Source organism: Rosa chinensis, chromosome 4 (genome assembly GCF_002994745.2).
Source record: "Rosa chinensis cultivar Old Blush chromosome 4, RchiOBHm-V2, whole genome shotgun sequence".
In the NCBI taxonomy this organism is placed as follows: Eukaryota; Viridiplantae; Streptophyta; class Magnoliopsida; order Rosales; family Rosaceae; genus Rosa; species Rosa chinensis.
Window position 1 is genome coordinate 38,432,179 of NC_037091.1, and position 12,579 is coordinate 38,444,757.

At 37.0% G+C, this 12,579-nt stretch overlaps 1 long non-coding RNA gene across 1 annotated transcript; it reads right to left on the bottom strand.

Moving 5' to 3' along the window:
• Nucleotides 1-5,248: 5,248 nt before the first annotated feature.
• LOC121052417 lies at nucleotides 5,249-5,723 on the bottom strand. Its single transcript, XR_005809002.1, has 2 exons — nucleotides 5,648-5,723; nucleotides 5,249-5,475 (listed from the first exon to the last, which is right to left on the bottom strand). It is a non-coding gene; the product is annotated as an uncharacterized LOC121052417 (long non-coding RNA).
• Nucleotides 5,724-12,579: the final 6,856 nt, after the last annotated feature.

Genomic DNA, 12,579 nt, shown 5'->3' on the forward strand with positions numbered 1-12,579 from the left:
TATATAGGGAGTTACAAGGTACCCAAAAGGTAATAAAATCCAAATACAATTGAATACCTAGAACACTTTCCTATTACAACTCTAAACCATAGTTTGTAGAGGCACACATTATGTCGACATCCTTCAACAAACAAAATTTTTTAGCAAAAAAGAAAAATTAAAAATCATCAAAACAAATTTAAAAAGAAAATTGACAAGCGTGTGGCGCTCATGACACGTGTTAAGAGGCTAGTAGAAATGATGTACATAATTTATTTATTTATTATCTCTTGACTATGATTTTACCGGGTCCTTGCCGGAATTGGTGCTTCTTTTATCTCTAACCCGACTCTATTTAAAGTTTAATAAAAATAAGGCGAAAAATCATTAATAATCACTGAGTTTTAACCTGTTTGAAACATAACTCACTGACCTTTCAAAAATATCACTTAACTCATTCACATTTAACATTATCTTACACTTAACTCACTATCATTAAGTTTTCCGTTAAAAACAGTTAAAACTGAGGGTATATTTATCAAAACATTTAAAAATATATTCCTAATTTAAAAAAAATAATTTCTAAATTTATTAGATTTTTCATTTTTTTTTTTAAATTTCTGAAATTTCTAATAAAAAAGTTTTTTTTAATTGAAACTAGACTTCTTCATACATGCTCTGCATGTGTAATAATTTTTCTTTATGAAAAAAAAATAAAATAAAATAGTTATTGCAGAGAGAAAATAGTGGGAGAAAAAGTAGGGGTTGTGGGATCATTTCTTTTTTATGGGCCAATGATAAAAGAGGTTATTTTGAAGTGTCTTATTATAATTTAGGATATACAAATGTCCCTAAGATAATTAAGGTCACCTCTTCACAACCTACCACTAGAGTTACATTTAATTACAAAAACTGCCACAAGCAGATCTCTCTCCCCCTCAAGCCCGTTTGAACCTTTATCAACTGCTCTCTCTCTCTCTCTCTCTCTCTCTCTCTCTCTCTCTCTCTCTCTCTCTCTCTCTCTCTCTCTCTCTCTCTCTCTCTCTCTCTCTCTCTCTCTCTCTCTTCTTCTTCTTCTTCTTCTTCTTCTCCTTCTTCTTCTCCACACAGACATATACCTCGAAAGAGTGTGAATGGCGAAGAATGACACCTCGTTAGGATCAGTGTACGAGTTCTTGAAGCGGTGCCGACTCGCCGGTAATCGGATCACTCCAGATCATTCAGGTCGATCCGACGTCGTACGACTCCTCTTCGTCTCTTGACGTACTCGTCATGATTGGAAAGCGCGACATTGAAATAGAACGCCTCGTTGCGCTCGGCAATCCAGAGGCCGATGAAGACGTGCTTACTGGTGCCATCCTCAATCTTAAGGACGAAGTAGCTCGATGAGTCGAACACGGTCTCGATGGAGGTTGCAGGAGTTCAGATCCTCCAGTCGGATCTCACACTGGTTGATTGATTTGTGGTATCAAGTTAGTTAGAGTGGATGTGATTTCGTTTGTGAATTTTGTTCTGGCGGTGGTGAATTTTGATTTGATTTGATTGTTTTACAGTGATCACGGTGGTGAAGATGTTGACAAAGTTCGAGACGAAGAGTAATAAGAGTGAAGGGACTGAGCTTCCACACTAAGATGCCGTGGATCCTAGCGAGTCTGCACAGTGGTGTGATCCAGCTATGGGATGGACCTCTTCACGGTGTTCATTTCCATAAATGTCAGCCTCTCTTTGTGTTTGGAGGTACAAATTTCGTATGTGCATGTGTATTTTCGGTTTCGTTGCCATTTGTTATATGCAATTGTTTTTGGTGATTGCGGTATCTGGTTTTGGTTTGTTGTTGTTGCAAATCGTATAGATCTAGGTTGAAGAAAACTGTAATTAGAAAAAATGGAAGAGGAATTTTGAATTGAATGCCAGGAGAATGTGAAATTGACATAAACTAAGCTGAATAGCAGTAGTGGAATGCTGAAGTAATGAATTATTAATGTTCCAATTGATAGAGCACGTAGAGTGGTTTATCAGATTGAGACTATAATTTTCGTGTTTGTACTTGTTTTCAATTTTAGCTGAAAATAGCCATACTTGGAGATGTAACACCTTCAAAAATATTTAAAGAATGATTCTAGTTGCAGCAAGAGACAATGAAGAATGCTCCCGTACCATGCCACCATTTTTGTGAATGGGTTATACACATAAAATACAATCAGATTTCAGATTTCATATGATGTTTGTATTACATGTAAGCAATTTTGGCTACTTTTGTTTTTTTTTTTTTGTTTCATATGATGGCTACATAAATAAACGAATGAACTCTTTCTCTCTCTCTCTTTTTTCCTTAACACCTTATGATTGATCTAGAAATGGAGCAAGTTTTATTTTGACATTTATTGTAATGCTGGGCTTTTAGCTTAACTACTTTCAGATCTAGTAAGATCTGTTTTTGAAAACTTTATGTTATTAAAGTTTAGAAATAGCTTACCAATGAAACTAAATTGATTTAGTATGAGTATTGTTGGCAAACAAGCTCCCTTTCCTTGACTAGTTGATACCCATGTTACTCTTGCACAAATTGATTTACCCTTGGGGATAGGGGATTCTGTATTTTGTTTCCATAGAAGATCATTAACTTGTAGATGGTACAATTCAGGTTTCAATTAATCTGTGTTTGGTTTTTGCAGGTGACGATTACAAGATTAAAGTTTGTAACTACAAGCTGCATAGATGTCTTTTTACTCTTCTCTGGCATCTAGATTATATTGGTCCCGTGCAATCTCGCCTTTTTATGCTTGAAGCTTTGTTGAATGATTTGTACAATGATGCAATTTTTATAATGGTCTATGCTCCATATGCTCTATGCACTTTAGTAATTCTCATTAAGGTTTATGAATACCATTTGTTTTAAGGCAATGATTTCTTATTCTTGGTCCCCATATGGAGGATTTCTTAATCTTTACAAGCAACATGCCTTTTAAGTTACTGATATCCTTCTTCTAGTGACTTGATCAAGGACTTGCAATGGGACTTGGCCTTGCTAGTGACTTGATCAGTCACCAACAAAGTCACTGGTCATGTCACTGGCCCCTCCCTAGTTAATGAGGTCACTGGCTAAGTCATTGTTAACCTCAAGTCACTGGTCATGTCACAATTATGAGCATGTCACTGTCAATCCTTGGTCAAGTCACTATTAACCTCAAGTCACTGGCCATGTCACAATCATGAACATGTTACTATCAATCCCTGACCAAGTCACTGTTAACCTCAAGTTACTGTCAATCAGGGCCAAGTCACTAGCTAGGGCAAGTCTCTAGTCAATGAGGTCATCGGCCGAGTCACTATTAACCTCAAGTCTATAGTTAATGAGGTCACTGGCTAGTGAAGTCATTGGTCGGGCCAAGTCCCCATTTAATAAGGTGATGCTATCACCTTATTAAATGGCCAGTGACTTTGCCTTGAAGTAACATGTATCACCTTATTAAATGGTCAGTGACTCTGCCTTGAAGTAACATGGTCAATGACATGTTACTTCAAGGCAAAGTCACATTTCATTATGCCTTGTGTGTGATGCTGTTTAGGTTGTATGTTTTACTAAAATGGAAGTGCTGCAAGTTCAAATGCATACTTTATAGGATGATATAATGAAACTGGCCAGTGAGGTCACTGGCCAGGTCGCTAGACAAGTCATTGGCCTGAGAAGTCACTGGAAAAGGAGTTGTCCTTGGCAACGTGTGTTAATTTCATGTCACAGATTATGTAACTGACCATGTCACTTACAATGTATGTAACTGACCATGTAACTGATCATGTAACTGACCATGTAACTACGCATGTCACTGACATTGTCATTGACATGGCCTGTGACTTCACTGGCCAGATTAGTAGTTGGCCAAGTTACTGGTCATGTAACTTGCAAACTCAATGCTAACCTTCTTATTTTAAAAATGGAACAAGAACATGTCAAGTCACTGGCTAATCATTGTTATATTCATGTCATTGACCATGTTACATTGCAAGTCCTTAACCATGTCACCGTTATACAAGTCACTGTTGTATTGTCAAAATCACTGACTTTGTTGGTGACTGACCAAGTTACTGATCATGTAACTGAAGTCACTGACCAAGTCACTATCAATCACATATCGCTTACCAAGTCCTAACAAAGTTACTGTTATATCCATGTCAATATTTAATATATTTTTCTGGTGATTTTTCTCTTTATTCCATCAATAAAAATATATTTGAGACACAAAAGTATTGCTTGACTCCATCCTTGTTTTGAATTGATATAACTACTTCATTTTTTTTTTTCAACTTGGGGCTTCGGAGGTGGGGCCGCCGTGGCATCTGATGAAGATTGGAGGAACTGAGAAGTTCTTGTCTCACAGACTCCTCCACAGCCCGGACCAAATTTTTAGCCGACACAGCAAATGATGCTAGCTCTTGCTTTTGTAACCTGCATTAAAATATGGCATCAAGTTCTCTGGTTACTCTTTACTCATCCTACAATCAAAATGTTTTAATCAGAAACCTAGCAATCAACTTAATATTTTGATGTTTCCTTCAAAAAGACAAAGTCATGAACTTGTATCTTATGGTACAACGTTGGCCTAGATTACTGAAAACAAGAATGAGTACTTCGTCTAAATATCAAACTGGACTACACAAGATTAGTCATGCACACAATACTATATGAAACAGCAAGAGAACTTTGAAGAGAAAGCCAAGTGCACAACTACTGTTGCAGAGAATTTAACAACACAAGTCCAGCCGTTGCAAGTTTCATTAATCAACCCCTTATCAAGCAATGCAACTATATCAGCACATAAATCTCCACTGGTCAATTCGAAATATCCATTTCTTCCAGCAAAACTGATTTATTTCTGTTTGGTTTCTACGGATGCCAATTGAAGCAACAAGAACCAACATCGCTAATTTGACCTTTAAACTAAAATGCAATATATTGACAAAAAAAAAAAAAAAAACTAAATGCAATATCACTTATACCATGAAGGCATCAACTTGAAGAAGCCAGAACTTTGGCGTACACTAAACTAGACATTGGACATATTTTTCATTTTTAGCCTCACTATAAGAATTTTAATCTTCTATTTCAAAAAAAAAAAAACTTACTGTGATACACTGCAATGGTCAATCTGCAATATGCTAGAACTTCAGTCCAGTCTTCCAGCTTCATTGAATTCTGAAGACAAAGATGAATTATTCATATCAAATACATAAACTGGTTTCTTTTCCAAATTGACAATCCTGAACACTCTTCTCCAGAACCATTTGATTAATATATACTTTCTTCCATTATAAATATTACCCAACTACTTTCATTATTACAAGAAAATAATTAAACTCAATGAGCTACCTCCATAATCCCCTCCCAAGTTGGGATCAAATAGATGCAGCAAGGATTAAATAGTTGCCTTTGGAGTGTCTCGATTGCTTATACAAAGCTATTACTTCCTGGTAAGCAAAAGTTGGTCAAAGATCAAGCTGTTCAATATCAAAATATGTAATTAATTCTCTTTCCATAGTACAAAAGCTATTATATTAAGCAACCACTGTCAATCCTAGTGATGACAACCATGGAAAGTATTGTCAATAATCAAAACCTCCAATTGCTAAAATAACATCAGTAATGCTTAAGACAAAGAAAGAAGGATACTGATATAAGAGCCTGCAGACTCGACAGCTATACGAGCCTTTTCCTGCAATGATTTTATTTTACTTTCCATCTCTCGTACTCTTATTTGCTCTTAAGACGTCCGCATCGTTGGCATATGAATCCATTATCATCTGCACATCCAAATTGCAAGATATTAGATTGACTTGTTTGAACTAGCTACCTGCATTTATTATCTAATTCGTTTTGCCACACCGACTAGTCTACATGTAATTCCATACCAGACTTGCAAAGCAAAAGGCCATCGCATTCACCCAGAGGACATATCTCATACACATGGTGGGCATTATAGAAATAGAAGCTATTAGCGATTCTGAAACACAAACAGTACACATGTTAAGAGCCAAATGTTGCTGAACAATCAATAAAATCCGCAACCCAACCCAACAAATTAATTAGAAATCCACAACAAACACAAGTTTCATGCCGAAAGTTGCAAAACCATTAACCAACCTGGTGATCAGGAACCTGATGAACATTGCTCACATCCTACAGTTGTCCCTCATCAGTAACTCAACATAAACACAGCCACAAATTGAAGAAACAAATTTGAAAAAAAAAAAAAAAAGGCCAACCTAAAATCTATTGGAGAAGATGGTAGATATAGAGTTGCCAAACTAAGAGCGTTAATAATACTTTTCTTGTGCCATGTCCATTGACGACATCGTTCCTACCAAAAATCAAATTGCACAGCAAATTCAGACCCCATCAAAAAGCTCAACTGAAAAAAAAAAAATGGTGGCTTCGAAATCAAACCTCTACGAATTCATGTAAGCTACTAGTGAGGAGATAATCACAAGTTAATCAAAAGATCACATATCAGTAAGCTACAATACCAAATCTATATATCAAAGCACAAGAAACTACTAATTCTCATCAAATTTGTCCTCAAATCTTTGAAAATCAAGGTAAACAACTAAGAGAATCAGAAATCTCAAAACCTAAAAACCAAATCAGTTGAAAATTCTACCAACTGCTTGAGAATTATTTCAAAATACGTAAGTTCTGAGTATTCAAGCTCGCTAAAACAAAAATTCATCGATTCGAAGCAAACAATGTCGAGATTGTTAGAATTAAGTGGACTTAACATTATCTAAAAGCATTAAGTAAATAGAACAATTGATCTAGCTAAATAAATAACAAGAAATATGTGATTATAACTCTAATACCAGTTACCTATCGAGATGTATATCTCTTGATAGGAGTAGGACTCTCATTGTTAATAACCTGATTAACATGAAGTGTTGTGATAAGTTTTAAGTCTCCTAAACTAACGACATTTCGGTTTTGCCAATCCCATCTGAAGAGTGCAGTGATACACCGGTATGGGCTACTGAAAGTTCAGGTACTCTCACCACCAAGGCAGCTTATGATTTTCTTTCTATCCAGCAGCCTAGGCCAGCTTGGGCAAAAAAATTTTGGCACCCTGCTATTCAGCCCCCTAAGAGTTTAGTAGCCTAGAAAATTTTGCTGGGAAAGATTCCAACTGATGTGCAAATGCAGCGACGAGGCAGGGCCCTTTGCTCTCGGTGCCACTTATGCACGGCGGCGACAGAATCGCTGCATCACCTTTTTGTGAACTGTTCAGCAGCTGCTGGAATATGGGATTGGATCTTCCCACTATTCAGGCTTCACTTCAATCCAGCCTATGAGACTAGTGAGTTTTTTCATGAGAATTTAATTTCTAACTTCTCTGTCTCCACTAAGCTGCTATGGTTCTTATCAGTTTGCAATATTTTTTGGTGTGTATGGACTGAGAGAAATAGTCTCAAGCATGATGGGGGGGGGGGGGGGGGGGGTTTCGAGCCCTACAGGTTTAAACAAAAGGTGATTCTTTCAATTGGTGAATCTGCTAGATTAATCTTTAGCTCATCCTCTGTTCCACAATCTGTTCCAATTTTTGGGTTTTTAGGATTGTCTCAATTGCGGCCTACGGCTCCAAAAATTATCCAAGTAATGTGGTACCCACCACCTCCTCTTTGGGTTAAAGTAAATACAGATGGATCATACCATGATCAGCTTCAGGCAGGGTGTGGAGGTGTTTTTAGGGGTAGTGAGGCCTCCTTTTTAGGTGCTTTTACTAAAAAGTTAATTGTCCCTTGTGCTCTTGATGCAGAGTTGATTGCTATAATTGAGGCGATTCGCCTGGCTTGTTTAAAAGGGTGGGTGAATTTGTGGGTGGAGGTGGATTCTTTGATTTTGCTCAGTTTTATTAATGATCCTCTTAAGGTACCTTGGCGTCTGCGAACACAATGGAGGAACTGTTTGCATTTGTCTAGACATTTGAATATTCATTTTTCACACATTTATAGGGAGGGGAATTCAGTGGCTGATAAGCTTGCTAATTATGGTGCCTCGCATGGTGATTTTGTCTGGTGGGAGGTGGTGCCTCAGTTCCTGCATTCGGCTCTGGGTGGTGATTTCTCTGGTCACCCATTATATAGATTTGCTTAATCTAGTCGACTTATGGTTTTCCTTCATGAGTTCTCAGCTTGTACTCTTTGTTCTGTTACTGTTCTTTTTGGTTCTAGGGAATGGTTTTGGTCTAGTCCCCCATTCCCTATCTTTGTTTTTCTTTTTTATTTTAATAAACGGATCCGGGCGTGGGGTTGAGCCTCCCAGCTTGGCTACAATGCTCCTTGCATACATTCTTAGCCCCATTCTGAAGCATTTTGGTGTTGAAGCATAGAAGACTTTCTTCCGTTTGTGCAGCTGCTCATTCCTGTTCTTAAAAGATGTCTGCCTCGATGAATGCTCTTGGACAAGCTGTGGCTGCAGGGATTGAAAGTATCAATCCAGGTGATTACTCCTACCGAGACTATGAAGGCTTCTGGTGTGCTACATAATTGTTCTGGTTCTTGTGCAGGTTGTGTGTTATGTGATTTGTGATATGATCTTGTGTTCATCATGTATTCTTACAAATGGTATCAGAGCCTAGGGATTTCATAAAACACATATCATGCGTTGATTGTTTTTGATTTAGAAGAAAAACAAAACTGAAAATTGTTTTCTGGAAAACAAAATATATTTTTAATTATGGTAAAGCAGGCCTTAACCCTGTTTTAGTCTTAATCCAACTCATTAAGAGAATAGGCCCAAACCCGAGTCCTTTTAAATATCAGTTAAAGAATATTACCGTTAGAATACAATGGTCATTTGTGCTTTAGGGATCGGATTGAGTTAGGGCTCACTGAGATGAATTCTCAGTTATGGGGATTCAAGACCCCTCTTTAGAATTGATTGGATCATGTGGAAGGGTTGAAATTGCTGCTTGTTTTCTTTTGCTTCTGCTAAAAAAAATAAAATAAATAATTGTTGCAGTGCTGTAGCAGAGGCCAAGGTATGTTTTCTGAGAATCAAAACTTGCATTTCAGTTTCTGCATTATGGAAAGGGTTGTCATATGGATTACTGTTTAGCATATGGAAAGGGTTGTCATATTGCATATAAACATCATGTGTGGAATGTTGATTGAATCTGCAATTGTTGATAAATGTATGGATGTGATGTTTCTGATGTGCAAATATGTCTATGGTTGATATTCTTGATAATCTTGTCTTCAGTTGAATATGATTTAGGAACTAACAAGAATTCAGTACAAATCTCCCAGTATGTAATTTTTTGCAATCTTGTTATGTTCTCATATATGCATAATATAGTTAATAAACTGTGAACAATTAGGCAAAACACATTATTAACTTTTGATTTGTGAATTTCTGGTTACAGTTTGATCATGTTGCACAAAGCAATCCATCATTTTTTCAGAGAAATTCTTAAAGATTAAACAAATTAACACTTGTGTTGCTATTTTAAAATTACACTTATATTTTGTTCTTCCAAAGAAGATGTTCACTGTGTAATCTTGATTATGGTACAACATCATGTATAAACACAAATACCTATATTGATTTTTTGAAACTTTTCTTATCTAAAGGTATGACTGTTTCAACTAATAACTGGTATATGTAGGATATAGCATGGTGATTTAGAACCTTAAGAATGTTAAGTTTTATGCCACTAAGGCATTACTTGATATTACTAGGGGTGGATTCGGTACAAAACTGAGTCAAATTTCCGATTACTGGCTACCGACCGAAGCTAGTCGATTTTCTAAAATTCATACCGTTACCGTACCGCTGCCGTCGGTTACCGACGAGTCGGCATACCGAAATGACGGTTTGATTCGGTTGAAATTTTGGTATAGAGATGAAGATGCAGGTCATTCTCCGTCTCGTTCTTATTATTTGAATTGGTGGACCACTTGACTATTTGGACATTCATGTTCATCTTCTTCAATTTGGCTTGGCTTGCATAAATGGGATCTGCGATCTGGGTTGAAGAAGGTACAGATTCATATATACCTTACTAGTTGCAAGAAGAATATAGCAAGAAAATCTTCACAGGTTGAGATCTCAGTAGCACAACACTAAAGAATAAAAGTAGCTATTAAGCCCAGAAAGAAGAAGAAGAGAAAGCCCAGGATAAGCTAAAAAGATGAAGAGAATTTTATGGAAGAAGAGAGAGAAAGAACATAATAGAGAGGAAGGAGAAAAGACGAAGAGGAGAGTGGGAGGAATTATCGTGGGCCTATTTATGTTGGAGATGTAATAAATATAGTGTTTGTACACTCTACACTGAGAGAAGCTCATGATCAAGTCATTTGAGAGCATAATCTCATTACAATAGGTCAGTGGTTCGAATCACCCCTCTTACATTTTTATCTGTTTACGGAATTATTTGGTATGTTAGAGTTGAAGATGTAATAAATATAATATTTATATATATATTAGTAAGGGCAGCTCGTGCTCCAGTGGTTGGGAGTGGAGCTTTCTTGTAAGAGGTTAGGGTTTCGAACCTTGCCCCTCACTATATTTTGGTATCTATTCAGTAATACACGTACATACGGTCGGTACGGTATACCGACGGTATGGAGAAACTCGTACCGTAGCCGAGCCGAATACAAGCCATCGGTATGGCTCAGCCGAGCCGAAAGTGGGTGGGCCGAGTTTTCGGCCCAAAGCGGTTCGGGCCGGTTCGAATTCCTGCTGCTGGTTCGGTTGCTTCGGCCCAATTTTCCAGCCCTAGATATTACTGCAGTTTATGGGGGTTATTGTTTGTGATTGTGTTTATGTAATGTTGACTACTTTTGAACTTAGGCATGAAACACATAAAATTTAAAATACAGTCTTAACACACAGAGAATGAAATATTGCAGTAACTTTCACGTTTTATCTTTCTTTTGTCTAGGACCTCTTGTTGTGACCTTAGGTCAAGTTGAGATGCTTAATGGGTGGAATTATAAGAAGTGGAGAAACCAGGTCGAATTTTATCTGTCCATGCATCAAAACATGGATCTTTGCCCCATAGAGGATCAGCCTTCTGAACTAGATTATGAAAGTGCCAATTAGGATAGGAAGCATTATAAGGAGTCGTATAGTAGCAACAGGAAAGCCAAAAATGTGATTAGGTGCACTATGTCAGACACAGTGAAAGGGTCTATAGTGGAGCCCGAGTTAGCCATGGACTTTCTGGAAGAAATTGCAGACAAATATAGAGAGTGACAAGGCTGAAGCAACTAGGTTGTCTAGGAAGTTTAATAAATTGAGTTTCTTTGGTAAGGGCAGTGTGAGGGAGCACATTATGCAGCTAATTGACATTAACTCTAGGCTTAGAGACCTAGACATGGGAGTTAAAGATGAACAGGTGGTGCATGTGGCACTTCATTCTCTGCCAAACACCTATAGCAACCTGAGAACTTCCTATAATGCTTTAGAGACCAAATGGAACCTGAACAAGCTAATCTCCATCTGTGTGGATGAGGAGGAAAGAATTAAGAGAGAAGGAATACCAACCACTACAGTTAATCTGGTTGAGAAACCAAAGTGGAAGAAGCAGAATAAACTTAAGCCTAAGAAGACCACCATCACTAAAGTAGCAGGGAAATCTGCAGAAGCTAGAGCTGGAAAAGTCTTTAAGTATAAGTGCTATTTCTGTAAAAAGATAGGGCACATGAAGAGGGACTGCAGTGGCTTTAAAGCTTGGATGATTAAGAAGGGTGAGTCATTTCCTAATTCAGTCTTTTCTCTAGAAGTTAATTTTATAAATGTAGATTCACACACTTATTGGTTAGATTCAGGCTCACCAATTCATATTACCACCTCACTGCAGGGTTTAACAAAGAGGAGGGCACCAATGAAAAGTGAGCAGCAGGTCTGTGTGGGAAATGGAACAAGGGTAGCAGTTAAGGCTATTGGAACTCTGAAGATCGATTTAGGATTAGGAAAATTTATTTTTCTGGACAATGTTTATTATATTCCTTCCTTAAAAAGGAATCTTATTTCAGTAGGTCTTTTAGTTAGTATTGGATGCAAACTCATTATTGATTTTAGTGGAATAAAATTATTTCAGGGTTCTGAATACATTGGTTGTGGAATGTTTTCAAATAATTATTTAAGATTGGATTGTTCTGTTATTAAGCAGGAAATTCTATTGATTGAGAACAATGAAAACATAAATGCAGATAACAACATTACAGGTATTAAAAGAACTCTATTCAATGATAAGTCTGCAAAGTTATGGCACATGAGACTAGGCCATATATCTAAAGAAAGACTTAAAACACTTGAGAAAAACAAGATTTTGCCTGCATTGGATTATACAGACTTGAGTGATTGCATTAAATGTTTTAAGGGAAAATTGACAAACTGCAGAAAGAAAAAGGCTTTAAGAAGTCAAAATCTCTTAGAACTAATTCACACAGACATATGTGGTCCATTCAAATATAAAACACTCTGTGGAAATTGTTATTTCATCACATTTATAGACGACTTCTCTAGATACTGCTATATTTACTTGTTGTCAGAAAAATCACAAGCTCTTGATGCATTCAAAATATACAAAACTAAAGTTGAATTGC